We start from the raw sequence: 17,665 nt of genomic DNA on the forward strand, positions 1-17,665 counted from the left end.
ACAAGGGCTAACATTATTTGAGCCGAAAATTTCGAAATTTTGCCACTAGGCGGCGCTAGTGAGCAAAGAATTTTTGTTTTACGGATAGCTCAGTAGCCTGACTACTTAGAAAGATGGCGTCTTCGGCAAAGTTGCTCAGTATCACAAGGACTAACATTATTCGAGCCGAAAGTTTCGAAATTTTGCCACCAGGCGGCACTTGTGAGAAAAGAATTTTGGTTTCGCGGATAGCTCAGTAGCCTGATTACTTAGAAAGATGGCGTCTTCGGCAAAGTTGCTCAGTATCACAAGGGCTAACATTATTTGAACCGAAAATTTCCAAATTTTGCCACCAAGCAGCGCTAGTGAGCAAAGAATTTTTGTTTTACGGATAGCTCAGTAGCCTGACCACTTAGAAAGATGGCGTTTTCGGTAAAGTTGCTCAGTATCACAAGGGCTAACATTATTTGAGCCGAAAGTTTCCAAATTTTGCCACTAGGCGGCGCTAGTGAGCATAGAATTTTTGTTTCGCGGATAGCTCAGTAGCCTGACCATTTATAAAGATGGCGTCTTCGGCAAAATTGCTCAGTATCACAAGGGCTAACATTATTTGAGCCAAGAGCTTCGAAATTTTATATATACGTAGAAATCGGGAGAAAAAGGTTTTTATAGGTTTGAATAATTGTTATGAAAAATTAGGTTTATATATTAAAAATATTCAAACAAAAGTGTCGTGTAGCTAAAGAGATAAGGCCAATCCTAGTTATCTCATTGAGATTGTTAGCGAATGGATTTCCCATTTGATTAGTATTGACTGACATTCCAACCTAACCTAAGTTCATGCTACTAAGGATACTAGGATAACTAGCCACACTTTTATACGATTGTATAAAATAATGTTTATATTTTTTTTTTTGGGCACTTTCATTCACTGAGCTATGCGCAAAACAAAAAGTATTTGCTCACTAGCACCGCCTAGTGGCAAAATTTCGAAACTTTCGTCTCAAATAATGTTAGCCCTTGTGATACTGAGCAACTTTGCCGAAAACGCCATTTTTCTAAGTGGTCAGGCTACTGAGCTATCCGCGAAACAAAAATTCTATGCTCACTAGCGCCACCTAGTGGCAAAATTTGGAAACTTTCGGCTCAAATAATGTTAGCCCTTGTGATACTGAGCCACTTTGCCGAAGACGCCATCTTTCTAAGTGGTCAGGCAACTGAGCTATGCTCAAAACAAAAGTTTCATGCCCACTAGCGCCGCCTGGTGGCGTAATTCCGTATCAGAATGACCACCGCATGTCAGCCCTTCAGCTACTGAACAACTCTTCCGAAGACACCAACCTTCCAAATCATCAGGATCTAGAGATATCATATGTTACACAATTTTGCATTCTTATCCCTCATGGTTCATATAGTGCAAATCAGAAAAAGCGCCCCTACCGGCCAAGTTCTCAACTAAAAGGATGATCCTCAACTCCTAAAGGTAGATCGTACTTAGCACTGAAACTTCGCCGAAGACAGTACTGTCGGTACTGTGCTATCTTTTTTGGCATACGAGATATTCAACAACACCCCCAAAGTGATGAAATCCCATAAGCCCTGGGTCTCCTATAACGTAGATTCCTATTACGCCCCCCAACCATGTGTCTAATAGGAGACCTGACTGTACAACAAATTTTCAATCGTTGGTGATTTCTTCAAGTTGAGTGAAGAATAAGAGTATTGACTTAAGTGATAAAAATCTGTCGGCCATCTTGGATTTTGGTGCCATCTTGATGTTGATAGTCTTGAGTAGTATAATGAGTTTTTTCACCTTATTTGTACCCAACATGTTGAATTACGAGGTTACAACTAAAAACATGTTACGTTTACTCTTCTTCTTTTTCCTGGCATTACGTCTTTACTGGAATTGAGCCAGCTGCTCAGCTTAATCAGTTATGATAAAAATGGTTGTTAAATATTAAAAACCGTCTAAAACAATGGATTGAAACAAACAAACAATTTGTTTGACCATATGCATTGTTGTTCCTTGAATGAAATTTTTAGATTGCGCGTTGAGACAAACATGTGGAGATATCAGTTGTTTTAATGTAAAACATTGTCAAAAGTGCATTTATTTATAGAGGAAATGTTAAGCTTTTGAGCTAAACAATTCTTTGAGTCATACAGTATCGTACTTATTTTGGAGCTCCAGATATTAATTTTTGAGGAACTCCTGGGTATAATTCGGTAGAAAACTGCCAGCGGAATTCTTGGAGCAACTCGCAGGGAAATTCCTGAAGGAAATACGGCGGAATGCATGAAGGAACTGGGGAAAAATTCCTGGAGTAACTCTGGATGAATTTTTGAAGGAACTTCTGATTAATTTCCAGTGGAGCTCCTACTTATTCCCGAATGGAGAAATTTCGAGGCATTCTCGGTGGAGTTCCGAAGGAATTCCAGGCGGAATTTCCCGGAGGAATTCCTCAATGTAATCCCCGAAAGAATGTCTGCACAAAATCCTCAGATACTTTCTTGGAGAGAATCCCCGAAGGTGAAATTCCCGTTGAAACTACTAAACTTTGAAGAAATTCCAGATGGAGCTCCGAAGGAATTCCCGGCAAGTATTCTGAAAAAAAAATTCCTGAGAGAAATCCGGAAGAATTTATAGGGGAACTCTGAAGGAATTCCTAGATAAACAGCGAAGCTAATCCTGGACAAACTACGAAGAAATTCTGAAGACATCTCTGGAGTAATTCATGGTGCAAATCCCTAGAGGAATTTTTGAAGAAATTCTCCGGATAAATTCGCTAAAAAACCCATCGAAGGAATTTTTGGAGAAAATACCCGAAGGAATTTCTTAATGAAATCCCCGGAGAAATTCTTGAATGGTATCCCCAGAGAAAGCCCTGGACGAAATCCACGGAGACATTGCTTTTGAAATTGCCCTGGGGAACTCCTTGCTAAAATCCACGGATGAATCCTTGAAATCTCCAGAGGAATCAGTGGAGATAATTCTCGGAGGGATTCTTGGACGAAATCTCAGCCGGAAAATCTGGAGGGGAATCCCTGGAGAATGTCCCCGGAGGAATTACTGGACGAAATTCCCGAAAGAATTACTATTGAAAATCTCCAAGGAAGCAGAAAAGCAAATCGCCAGAGGAAGAAATTCTCTAGAGGATTTCCTGGGAGAAATCCCCGGAGGTATGTATTCCTAGAGAAAATCCCCGGATTAATTTCTGGAGCAAATTCCCGGGAAATGCCTTGACGAAATCCCCGGAAGAATTTCTATTACAATTCTTCTGAAAATCCCCAGAGGAATCCTTGGGGGTTATCCCGGAGCAATCCCTGGAGGAAACCCCCGAAGAAATTCCTGGAAGAAATCTTCCGATACATTCTCAGAAAAAAAATCCCCGAAAGAATTTCTGGAGAAAATCCCCGGAGGAATATCTGGAGAAAATCCACGAAGGAATTCCTGTAGGGAATTCTCGGAGGATATCCCTAAATTAATTCCTGGAGATGTCCGAAAACAATCCTGGACGAAATCTCCGGTATAATTCTGGACAAAATCACCAGAGGAAGTCCTGAACGAAATCACAGGAGGTATTGCTATTGGAATTCCACTGGAGAAAATGCCCGGAGGAGTTTTTGGGGAGTTCTTATCTTCGGATGAATGCTTGAAATTCCCGGAGGAAACCCCCTGAGGAATTCCTGGAGAAAATCTCTGGTGGAATTTCTGGAAGAAAGGAGGAATTTCTAAATTGAATTCTCGGAAAAATTCCTGGACAAAATCCTCGAAACAATTACTGTTGACAATCTCCTGACGAATTCTTGGAGAAAATCCCCGGAGGAGTTCTTGAGATATCTCCGGAGGAATTCCTGGACGACATCCCCGGAGGAATTGCTTTTAGAATTACCCTGAGGAATTTCTCGCGAAAATCCACAGATGAATGCTTAACGATTTCCCGGATGCGTTGCTGAAAGAACACCGGAGGCGTTTCTGGTGGAACTCTGGGGTTATTGCTTGAGGAACTCCGGAAAAGTTCCCGGAGGAACAATGGAGGATATTCGTATGAATTCCAGATGGATCTCCGGAACAATTTTCCTCGAATTACTGGATAAATTCCAGAACACATGCTTGGGGAGTCTAGAGAAATTTCTGGAAAAACTCTGTAAAAATTCATGGTGGTAATTCAAAAGAAGCTCCGAGAAATTGCTGGATGAAATCCAGAGAAAATAAGGAAGAATTTCTGGAAAACTTAAGAAAAATCCTAGAGGAACTCCGGAAAATTTACATGAGGAATACTCTGGAGGATTACCATGGAGAAACTCTTGAGATTTTTTTTTTCAGAAACTTGTGTGGTATTGATGCACTGTATTGTAACCCTTTGCTCCCAGTGGCATAATCAGGCAATCTAGTAGGCATAGCGTAAACCAACACGCCACTCTTCCAGAAAACGTGAAAAGCAGCGCGTCGATCTTTAGGTGGTGCTCCCGTTTGCTAACATCAATTCTAAACCCCACAAAACTCTGGAGGGATTCACGGAGAAAATGTAGGGAATTTTTCGAAAAAATCGTTGAAAAATTCCTAGTGCAAATTCGGAGGATTTCCGAGGTATGTATTACTAGAATTCCTGGAGCAATTCCGGGACAAAGCCAGGAGGCACCCTGGAGGAAATCTGAAGAAATTCTCAGTGGAGTTCTAAAAGAATTCCCTGAGGAACTCCGAAGAAATTCCATGAGGTAAGTGTCTACCGAATCTCGGTAAGGTTTGCCGAGATCTCGGTAAAACAAGTACCGACATTCGGTATTGAAAATTACCGAAATCTCAACCACAGACAAACAGACGTAACACTTAGAACAAATCTCGATCCAAATCATAGTCACGAGGACATGTACGCCCAATGCTAGAATTAGTGTATTTGGCCGACGGGCCAACAGATGGCGGTAGTGTGTAAACGTCAAACGCGAACAAAAACGATGCGAGCGCTGCGGGTGGCGGATTGGCCACCTACCATATTTTTGAATCGACCGTTAAAAAGGTGGTCGATGAACAATGATGAGAGTCTGTTTGTCTGTGTCTCAGCTGTTGGGTTCTCGGCAAAATGTTTTGCTGAGGTCGGCTAAATAATTTAAGTGTGCGGAGGATTTTTGAATGAAATCCCCGGAAGAATTTCTATAAAAAATCCTCTTTGGGATGGTACACAAATTATGTCACGCTAAATTTCAACTATTTTGACCACCTCCCCCCCCCCCTCCTGTGTCACGTTTTTTGTATGGGTCCTCCGAAATTTTTGTAAGGCTTGTCACGCTTGGCTTGACCCCCTCCCCCCCCCTTGGAGCGTGACGTAATTTGTGCATGACCCCTTTGGAATTCCAAAATAAAATAAAATAAAATTGGAACATCATTTACAACACCGGTGCAAGCTCCAATCACAGACAAACAGACGTCACACTCTCACCATTGTCCATCGACCACCTTTTTAACGGTCGATTCAAAAATATGGTAGGTGGCCAATCCGCCACCCGCAGCGCTCGCATCGTTTTTGTTCGCGTTTGACGTTTACACACTACCGCCATCTGTTGGCCCGTCGGCCAAATACACTAATTCTAGCATTGGGCGTACATGTCCTCGTGACTATGATTTGGATCGAGATTTGTTCTAAGTGTTACGTCTGTTTGTCTGTGCTCCAATTTTTACCATGGTCCAAAAATTTGGAACCAATCACTGATTTGGACCACCGGTGAAGTTGCCCTAATGCATTTTATTTATAGAAAATTAGAATGAACTTCTCATCTCCACTCGGACATCTTCATTAATAGAAAGAAAAACGAATCCGCAAATTTTCCTCTAACACTTTCAGCTTCAGAATTTGCCTCTTCTATTTGGAACATGATGATGACTGTCGTTCGACACGAGGTCCAACAGTAGTTCGCTATGGGTTGATCACTAACTGTATCGAAGTGATATCTTTACCAAATGTATATTCATCTTGTGCGCAAAACTATCATACCTGAAACGTGAGTTACTTTGGTCATGGGACAGTTCTGTACACCGAGAAATAATGAATGTGTGTGTATAAGAGAGCGATTGAACTACGGCAGTTTTCAGTTGGACAGAGACGCGAGCACACCGGTACAATGGCGACGAGTTTAAGGGGACACGGGAGACCGTGTTATTTTCCCTCAACGTATTTTGACAGCTACTAAAGGTACGCTGCATTTTTGTTTATCTTACACGAAAATACTCACACAGATAAAATAGTTATGAAAATTCTTCAGATTTGTACTGAAATCGGAATATAAATTCAATTTATTCAATCGGATTGTTTAGGGGTATCCAGGTTTTTACATATCATGATTCTACGTTAAAAATTGAGCCAGAATCCAAAATTTCATATTCTTCCGTGCCCTGGAACTACTTTTAAAATACATTTGAACTTAGTATGGAAATCACTTTTGAATCATTTCTCGGCAAATGTTACTACGGGACGAGCTGTCATTTTGTAAATTGAAATGCCATTGAGTCTACAGATTTAAACCTTCATTAATAATTTATAAAGTCGCTTAAATTTCATCATCAAAATGTCGAATTTTTATGTTCCGACATGCAGGAGCAAATTATATTCGAAGAAACCTAAAACAGAACCATGTGAACCGGTTACGTTCCATATATTTCCAACGATCAATGTGCAGAGAAACCGATGGCTAACATTTTTGGGCTAAAACTTGAAAACAAATACCACGAATCTTTTCGTTTGTTCCAAGGACGTCTGAGAATCAGATAGTAGGACCATAGCGGAAGAAAATAAAGAAAATCCTGATGTAAGATTTGAATAACTATCGAAAGTTAAATTACACTGAACAATAAACAACAAGCAAATGCACTTTGTGTTATTTATTTTATTATACCTATCTAAAATTTCGAAAGGGTCGATCGAAAATCTTCCAAAAACACTCTTGTACAGCTTTAAACATTTCAGTATATTCAACTCAAAACCGACCTCAATGTCACTCCCACTCCTTTGTATTTGGGCCCCTTATGTGAACTAGACATTCGGTCAAATTTCAGAAATTATATCGGATTCAATTCCTGCATTCCGTACAATAAGGCCTTTCTATGTACATTTAGTAAATATATTCTTGTATGTAAAATAGAAAACAAATTGCACGGCCAGTTATTTCTGAGGAAGGTAATGGGTTTGATGAGAAACATAGAAAATACTCATCATAAATAGAACAAATGCATTGAATAATCTTCCAATCGGATACGTTACAAATTATTCTGCTAAGCCATCGATATTTTGTTATCCTAAATACCTAAATTTACTTAAATTGCATTAAAATATAACAAACGCTATGTAAATCCAGAAAAAGTTCATAACTATCTACTAATACTAATGCACAGTCGTGAATAGCATACCTTCTATAGCTGTCAATATACTTCGATTTTCCCTATCTTTCGTCTCACTCTAACAATAATCATCAAAACTTTGTGGAAGCAAATCTCGAGTTTTAGTGAACCGATGAAGCTGAAAATTTATCTGGTTGTGCACTACATATATATAATCATAGTGAAATATTTTCGCATCGATATATGGAGTGGTTCTTGAGATTTGCTTCTTGAAATGGATAGGGTGATTATGATGACATCCCGTGCGGCCTTAAAAATTGGTGAGTAAAAGTGAAAGAAAAGCCGAATCGTCCGGAAAGTGTTGAATAATTATTCAATAGTGAAAATAGCAGCCAGCAACTATGTGGTTTTTCAAAATTTCCACCGGAGTGGTGGAAATTTATTGGGAAGGAAGAAAAATTAGATTTGAGACCACAAAAAAAGGGGCCCCAAAGACGCCGCGGGCATAGCACCATTCATGAACTACCGAAAAGGTTTTTATGGGGTTATGTTTGATCTGAAGCTGTTAATGGCGGGAGTGAGTTACAAATGTGTTGGTGACATGATCGAGTGATTCAACATAGGTTTTCCATTCAGGGTTTTATTTTTTTCTTTTTCTTGCTTGGTGATATTTGTAAACATAACCAGCACCCACAGACAAACAGACGTAACACTTAGAACAAATCTCGATCCAAATCATAGTCACGAGGACATGTACGCCCAATGCTAGAATTAGTGTATTTGGCCGACGGGCCAACAGGTGGCGGTAGTGTGTAAACGTCAAACGCGAACAAAAACGATGCGAACGCTGCGGGTGGCGGATTGGCCACCTACCATATTTTTGAATCGACCGTTAAAAAGGTGGTCGATGGACAATGGTGAGAGTGTGACGTCTGTTTGTCTGTGCAGCACCCATGACACGTCATTGTCATGTTATGTTCCCGTAAAATCAGGCTAGCTAAATATATGACGTCTTTTGTTTTTTTTTATTTTACTATGAGTTCTTACTTATAGTACGAATTAGTGAGTGCATAAATACAATATCCAATAAACCTACGTTGCACAAAGAGTAATAAAAATGTCTCATGAAAAAAAGCTGTAAGGAATAGGGTAACGGACAAATTTTGGACCCTTTAAGAAAATGATTTATAGTTTTGTTCCAATTAATTTATTGGACAGAAATGAAGTCAATGAACATGTCAAATTGTACAGAAAAATTTTCTCAATAAAAAAATGCTCACACGATCATGTATAGTTCAAAGCTGAGACGTTCACAGCACATTGGAAATAATATGAAGCATTGCTTTTCATTACTTTGGACACTGCAAATTCCATTGGTTGCCATAACAGGTTGGGGTCTGTTTACGGGGTATTTGAATTGTATTTTATCATTCGGTATATATGTATGAAATTGGGTGTAGTTATCATCTAGGCGATTCATGCGGGTAGCGCTTGTAGTGGCATTGTGTATTTAGTTGAAAATTTGTTTAGTTGAATCGCGATAATGCAGTAGCTGGAAAGTGTGGGTAGCACACATAGCATGTGGGTAGCACATGCAGAAGTAAATGCCAGAGATTGTGTGGGCAGCACACCTGCATATGGGTAGCATATGCAGAACTGTTATGCAACTAGAATTAATTTTGGTGAACTTTGACCTAATGAATAATCATCGGAATGATCTAAGATAGTTTGTTTTTGAATATTTCGTTTAGATGTATTGAGGATGCAATCCCTGCACCTACTGTCCCAATACTTATGGACTCTACTGTTCGACCAGGTGTCCACATTTTTATATCCTGAAGTGTAATATCTTTTTCATCAGTGTTAATCAAAACAACCAACATGATTAAACGTGTTTTCCTTTTCGCTAACTAAATCGAGTTTATTCGCTTTATTCAAGTGGTCCATCCGAATTCCCACTTTAGGTTGTGGGCCCGGTCGTGTTCCGAAAGTTACGGTTTCGCGAAAAGTGTCGTGATGGAGGAGGACCTGCGCGGGGAGCGTTACCACCTGGCGCTGTTTGACGGATCAAACTTCAATGCATGGAAGTTCCGTATGCTAGTGCTTCTGGAGGAACACGAGTTGCTGGAATGCATAGAGACGGAGGTTGATGACGTGCAGGCGCTAAAGGTGGAAGTCGATGATTCCCCGGACGTCCGGCAGCAGAAGGCGAATAAGAAGGAAAAGCGTGTGAAGAAGGACCGGAGATGCAAATCACTTCTGATTTCGCGGATTCATGACTCCCAGCTGGAGTATGTCCAAGAAAAGCAATCACCAAAAGAGATCTGGGACGCCTTGAGCAGGGTGTTCGAGCGCAAGAGCATCGCCAGTAGAATGCACCTAAAACGGCAAATGCTGAGCATGCGCTTCGAAGGTGGTTCACTGCGGGATCATTTCCTGCGATTCGACCGGCTCATTCGAGAGTATCGTGGCACCGGAGCGGACATGGACGAGTTGGATGTCGTATGTCACTTGTTGCTGACGCTTGGTCCGGCGTATTCGACGGTCGTCACGGCTCTGGAAACGATGCCGGAAGAAAACCTGAGCATGGAGTTCGTGAAGTGTCGTTTGCTGGATGAAGAGACGAAGAAGAAGGGACTAGATGTCGAATCCGGCACTGTGAGCAAGGACACTGCTGCGTTCACGGGATCGCAACAAACGAAGAAAGTGTTTAAGTGCTTCGGTTGTAAAAAGGAGGGCCATAAATTGGCCGAGTGCCCGAACAAGAAGAAGAAGAATGAAAGGGAGAAAGTGAAAAGTGAGAAGAAATCCAAAGCGCATGTAGCGGAGCAGAAAGGCGTTTGCTTCGTCGGTGTGTGTGGAGGAAATAAACGGGATCTGAAGCGAGTGGAATGGTTCATCGATTCTGGATGCTCTGACCACTTGGTGAACGATGAATCCCTGTTCGACAGTTTGAAGCCACTCGACAATCCGATCGAAATAGCTGTCGCGAAAGACGGAGAATCGATTACCGCCGAATATTCGGGAACAGTTAAGCTTGTGTCTAACGTTAACGGGAAGTTGATTGACTGTTCGGTCGAGAATGTGTTGCTAGTTCCGGAGCTACGGTGCAACCTTTTCTCGGTACTGAGAGTTGACGAGGCGGGTATGAAAGTTTCGTACGAAAACGGAAAAGTGATCATACAACGCGGGTCGGACACAGTCGCGAGTGGTTCCCGGGTTGGAAAACTTTACCGTTTAAACTTGTTTTCGAACAAGCGCGGCGCGGACAATGCTCTGTTAACGTGTGGGCGTATCCCGAAGAACTTAGAGTTGTGGCATCGCCGTTTCGGCCATTTGAATGCCAAGAGCTTGGCGAAGATGATCTGAAGTGACATGGTTGTCGGAATGAGCGTGAAGAACGGTGAACCGGACAAAAGTGTCGTGATCTGTGAATCGTGCGTCATCGGGAAGCAAAGTCGGAAGCCGTTCGTTACCCGTGAAGAGAGAAGGTCGTCGCGAGTGCTAGAGTTAGTCCATTCGGACGTATGTGGACCGATTACGCCCGTCGGTTTGAACGGCATGAAGTATTTCGTAACATTTACGGACGATTGGAGCCATTTCGCTATGGTTTTCCTAATGGAGAGCAAGGACGATGTGTTTGAGTATTTCGAACAGTACGAAGCGTTGGTGACGGCCAAGTTTGGCCAGAAGATAAGCCGTCTGCGTTGCGACAACGGCGGCGAGTACCGGAGTAAGCGGTTTGATCAGTTCTGCAAGAAGCGTGGTATCCAAGTCGAGTGGACCGTACCATATACCCCGGAGCTGAATGGGGTCAGCGAGCGGCTAAATCGAACGCTCGTCGAGAAGACCCGTTCGATGCTGACCGACTCCGGAGTGGACAAGCGCTTCTGGGGTCAGGCCATCCAAACTGCAGCTTTCCTGTCTAATCGAAGCCCATCAAATGCGATCGCGTCGAATGTCACACCGTTCGAGCTCTGGGAGGGGAAGAAGCCGAACGTCTCCAAGCTGCGAGCGTTCGGTTGTCCTGTCTATGTCCACGTCCCGAAGGAATTGCGGAAGAAGCTGGACGCAAAGGCGTGGAAAGGTGTGTTCCTTGGCTACGCGTGCAACGGATATCGTGTGTGGCATCCCGAGGAGAAGCGGATTGTTCATGCACGAGATGTTGACTTTGTGGAGACAGGCGGTAAGGCGTCGTCAAAAGGTGAGTCTGATAAACCTTTGTTAGATGTTGTTATGGTTCCCTTGAGTGATGATGAATCAAATGCGAGTGTGATCGACGAGGAGGTAGAAGATGCGTCTTCCGAAGCGTCGGACCCGGCGTCTGATGAAGAGTTTGCAAGTTTCAATGATGGCATGAACGAGCACGAGCGTAGCGGTGAGCTTGAAGGAGAGACAGCTGGGGAAACTGACGGTGGCGACGGTGGTTCGGGGCGACCACAGCGTGTGCGAAATGCTCCGGCATGGCACAAGGATTACGAGGTAGAATACGCCGCCTACGCTTTGAACGCCACAAGTTACGTCGAGAACCTTCCCAACTCCATCTCCGAAGCTCGTAAGCGTAGTGACTGGCCAAAATGGGAAGAGGCCATTAACGAGGAATTGTATTCGCTACGAAAGAACCAAACGTGGACGCTGACGAAACTACCAGAGGGACGAACGCCGATAACGAACAAATGGGTGTTCAAGATTAAGCGGGGAATCAATGGTAAGCCGGATCGCTACAAGGCGCGTCTGGTCGCAAGAGGGTTCAGCCAGAGGTATGGGCTAGACTATAGTGAGACTTACTCCCCTGTGGCCAAGCTTGACACTCTCCGAGCTGTGCTAGCGTTGGCGAATCAGAAAAGGATGTTCGTTCACCAAATGGACGTCCGTACAGCTTTTCTGAATGGCGTGCTGACCGAGCAGATATTTATGGTCCAACCGGAGGGCTTCGAGACTGGAGATCTGGTCTGCCGGTTGAACAAGTCAATATACGGACTGAAGCAAGCATCACGCGCCTGGAACGCTCGCTTTGATGAGTTTGTTCAAGGGCGGCTGAAGTTCACCAGGAGTACGAACGATCAGTGCTTGTATATCCGACGATTTGGCGACGAGGTGGTGATCATTGTTCTCTACGTTGATGACGTGTTGGTGATCAGTTCGTCGATGCGCGCTGTGGAAGCTGTTAAAAGTTGCCTTTCTAAGGAGTTCGAAATGACAGACGCAGGTGAAGTACAGTGTTTCCTTGGAATGAACATCTATCGTGACATGAAGGAAGGTGTAATGCGCATAAGCCAGCGGCAATACTTCGAGGACATGTTGCGGCGGTTTCGAATGGACGACTGTAAGCCTGTATCGACGCCCCTGGAATGCAGACTGAAGCTAGCAAAGGGCGAAGAAGAGAAGCGCATTTCGGATCCGTACAGGGAGCTGGTGGGTTGCCTAACCTACGCTTCCGTCACCACTCGGCCGGATTTGGCAGCGGCAGTCAACTTCCTCAGCCAATTCCAGAGCTGCCCGAATTCTGAACATTGGGCGCATTTGAAGAGAGTTTTACGCTACGTCAGAGGTTCGCTGGATATGTGTCTGGTGTACAGAGTCAACGAGAAAGCACCAACACTTGAAGTCTTCGCGGATGCTGATTGGGCGAACGACGTTACGGACAGAAGATCGATTAGCGGGGCAGTATTCAAGGTGTTTGGATGTACGGTTGGCTGGACTACCCGGAAGCAGAACACAGTATCGTTGTCTTCCACGGAGGCAGAGCTGAATGCTTTGTGCAATGCTGCGTGCCACGAGATGTGGTTGGTACGGCTGCTGAAGGATATTGGGTGCAACATCGAACTACCGATCACGTTTCACGAGGACAACCAATCGACAATACGGATTGCGGAGGAGTCGAAGGATTTTGGTCGTCTAAAACATGTTGACGTCAAGCTACATTTCCTACGCGATCTCGTGAAGCAGAAGAAGATTCGTTTGCAGTATCTACGATCTGAAGACCAAGTGGCCGACATTATGACGAAGGGGCTACCAGCAGGAGCTTTTCGTCGGCATCGTACCGGTCTTGGACTGGTAAATTGCAGCGATTGAAGGGGAGTATTGAGGATGCAATCCCTGCACCTACTGTCCCAATACTTATGGACTCTACTGTTCGACCAGGTGTCCACATTTTTATGTCCTGAAGTGTAATATCTTTTTCATCAGTGTTAATCAAAACAACCAACATGATTAAACGTGTTTTCCTTTTCGCTAAATAAATCGAGTTTATTCGCTTTATTCAAGTGGTCCATCCGAATTCCCACTTTAAGATGCATCAGTGGTTCCACCGTTCAAACCGGGACGCGACGCTCGTAGCGATTGGCTCAAATGGAAGCGAGCTCTCGAGCGATATTTGAAACTAAGTAAGATAACTGAGGAAGAAGAGAAGTGTGATCTTTTGTTGGTACTCGGAGGCATTGAACTGCAAGACCAGTATGAGAAAATTGTCCATTATGAAGTTATGATCACGGAGCTGAATGACGCAGGCATCAATGAACAACGAGTCGATAAGTATGCGTCGATTATACCACAGACAAACAGACGAAACACCGATGAAATTTCCATCGACCACTCATTTAACAATCATTTCAAATTCGCTATGTTACAAATCTCACACCCAGAGGCGCGCGCATCGTTTTTCTTCGCGTTTGACGTTTCACACTACCGCCATCTGCCGTTCTTGTTGCACGAAACACCTTTTCGTGTAACATGCTCGTCAGATGATGATGGTGTAAACTGGGCGATGGATTTTGAAGAAATTTGTTCTAAGTGTTACGTCTGTTTGTCTGTGATTATACTTTCGCTTGACAGATACTATGCGCCTAAGACAAACAAGCGGTACGAACGGCATGTGTTACGCGGTATTAAACAAGAAGAAACTGAATCGTTTGACAATTTTGTTGATCGAATTCGAGAACAAGCTAATAGGTGTGAGTTTAACGAAGTTAATGATGCCACAATTGATCAAATAATCGAAGACTGTCTGTCCCAGGATTTCCGCAAGAAATTGTTGTCTGAGGAGAAAACTTTTGAGGAAATATTACAGCTCGGAAAAGCGATGGAAGACTTACAAGCTCAGTGTAAAACATATGTAAAAGAAGTTCAGTCGGTTCAACACGAGCTTGTACAGCGAGTACAACTTAGTAAATCAGCTGTGAGATGTTTCAAATGTAATCGCTTAGGCCATATCGCGCGTGACAAAAACAAATGTCCAGCATCTGGCGTAAAATGTCATGTTTGCGGGGAACTCGACCATTTCAAAATATGCTGTCCGAAAAAAACGTAAATGGGAAGGAAATGAAAATCTGGTACCAGCAAAGAAATACAAACCAGCATACAAGAAAGGTTTATACTGCGTCAATGCTGGAGAGAAAAGCGAAACCTTAGCTTTTGAAGTGGGAGGCGTGAAGGTACAGATGCTGGTTGATTCCAACTCGCCACCAAATATCATCACGCAGAAAACTTACAGAAAACTTAAACAAGCAGGTGCAGAGATTATCAACGAGCGTGAAGCCTTGGAGGAAAGCAAGCAATACCAAGAATATGGATCGTCAGAACCTATTTATTTCAGCAAGGCTTTCGAAACTGAAATAAAAATACCAGGAGATGAAAACGGCGTTAGGAGTTACGTTCTTGTTTCACCAACGGGCAAACCAATCTGCTATCCAAATCGACCGCTTTTGCTCTTGGTGTGTTGAAAATTGGTTACGACGTTCGTAATGAAGTGAACACAATTTCTGAACCGAAAACATTATTGCCTTTCCCGAAAGTGCCCGGTATTCAGTTGAAAATACATGTCGATTCTTCTATCACGCCGGTATGTCAGCCAATCCGTCGTCTACCTATTGCTATGGAAGCAGAAGTAGAACATCAGATACAAGAACTTTTGAACCAACAGATAATAGAGAAAGTAGAACATCCAACTAGCTGGGTTTCTCCGTTAGTTCCTCACAGCTAAAAATATGTTGTAAATTTAAATTTATTTTCATGCACATATTTGAAGCATCAAAATAAACCTAAATTTCAACGACTAATCCATTATTTTTTAATCAAATTCACTTTAAATTCACACGATCATGTAATATTCAACCATTTTTAGTTGAAAATTAAATAGATTTTCATTCAAACTTACATGATGCTGTAACAACACACGAATTTGATTTATTTTTACAGTAGACTTCAGTTTACATCACATTGAAAATTAAATATTTTTTTCTGTGCTGTTCGGAAAAACGACGCAAAGCTTCGCCTCTGTGTCGATCTTCGAGCAGCAAATAAGGCAGTATTAACTGAAAATTACCCGATGCCCAACATAGAGGAAGCTTTATCGTCCATCCACAAAGCGGAAATGCTGTCAACACTTGATCTGGAGTCCGCATTTTACCATCTTGAGCTTAATGCAGAAAGCCGTGATATAACAACTTACGTTTCACGAAGCGGGCTATATAGGTTCACACGACTCGTTTTTGGAATAAAAATCCCGAATTATTCCAAAAGACATTCAGCAATCTTATCGGTGGAATCAAAAGTGTTACAATATATCTCGATGATGTATTAATATTCGCCGATTCAGTAGAAGAACATGATCGTATTTTGGCGTTAGTCATTGAACGTTTGAAGACCTACAATCTGAAAGTCAACGAGAAGAAGTTAGTATTGAGAGCATCAAGCGTTGAATTTCTCGGTTTCCAAATCCCAAAATATGGTGTGAGCCTGATTGAAACCAAAATTAAAGCATTCTTGTATATGCGTGCTCCACAAACAACTAGTGAGCTTCGATCACTTCTGGGTACTGTACAGTTCTTTGAAAAGTTTATTGGAAACCTTTCTAAGCGTACCCATAATATGCGACAACTCCTGCATAAAGGAACTCAGTTGAAGAAAATGTACACTGAAATGAATTTTATTGTAGAAACTACTGAATCCATGGTAAAATTAAGAACTGCACCAACGATTTTCAACTGACTACATTAATCTGTTAACTTTACCAAACATAGTCAACATCACTACACAAGAAAATTTCTTCTGTTGATTTAACCAGAGTTGTAGTATTTTTGACTAGAAACATTCTTGATTTGAGAAGTTAAGCATCATACTTTTGACCACACTGTGTTGTACGGTGCGTGTCATGGATTGAATTACAATGCTTTGTAGTGGATGCTACTATGGACATAGTCAAATTTACTGCACTACTCAGTGATTTTCACCAGATTATAGTAACCTTAACAGATTTTTGTAGTCGGTTGAAAATCGTTGGTGCAGTTCTTAATTCTACCATGGATTCTGTAGATTATATCACAAAATTTGTTTGCGTGTATGTACTTTTAATGTTTGAAAGGGATGTTGATGGTTGCCCAAGTAACATTAGAAGTTGAATAACAGTTTATTTAGCTGAAATAAGTTCAAAAGTGTTTTATTCAACTCTTATTCCACCAAAATGTTTGTTGGGTGGTTGGTTGGTTTGACTTTATTAACGAGATTTTTAGCCCTAGGCTAGTTCATCTCGGGACCAACGGCTTTACTTCCCTTCCGAAGGAAGTCGTCACTATAACTTTTTACGTCATAAGTGTTGAAAGGCTAGTCCGCTAAGACCACGCAGATCCTAGAGAGGCTAGCCCGTCCACATCCGATTGCAAATCATAAAGAAATACAATACAGTAGATGTTTCCTTCAACTGGGCAGCTAACTAACTGATACCTCAATCAGCAGCTGCAACTCTCTTTATTCAAACCAGGTATCTATTTTTACAATTCAACATCCTACACAAATATTATACCTCACAACAAATCTTCTACACTTTTACCACAGACAAACAGACGTAATACTTAGAACAAATTTCTTCAAAATCCATCGCCCATTTTACACCATCATCATCTGGTGAGCATGTTGCACGAAAAGGTGTTTCGTGCAACAAGACCGGCAGATGGCGGTAGTGTGAAACGTCAAACGCAAATAAAAACGATGCGCGCGCCCCTGGTTGTGAGATTTGTAACATAACGAATTTGAAATGATCGTTAAATGAGTGGTCGATGGAAATTTCGTCAGTGTTACGTCTGTTTGTCTGTGCTTTTACCTACGACGACGCATGCTTCTCAACCGACGATTCTTCTACCTGAGGTGCGACACTACCTATATTCCAACAATAAGTGACTATGTCGGGGATGGGTTTCGATCCCAGGTCCTCGGCGTGAGAGGCGAGTGTTCTAACCACTACACCAGGTCCGTCCCCTAGGGATGTTGAACATGTCTAATCGAATCAGTTTGCATTTTTCACGTTCAGAGGGCCACCCACTTTCGATTTTGCCTGCATCGGAAAGCCCCTCGCGAGAA

This window comes from Aedes aegypti, chromosome 1 (assembly GCF_002204515.2).
Source record: "Aedes aegypti strain LVP_AGWG chromosome 1, AaegL5.0 Primary Assembly, whole genome shotgun sequence".
NCBI classification, from domain to species: domain Eukaryota; kingdom Metazoa; phylum Arthropoda; class Insecta; order Diptera; family Culicidae; genus Aedes; species Aedes aegypti.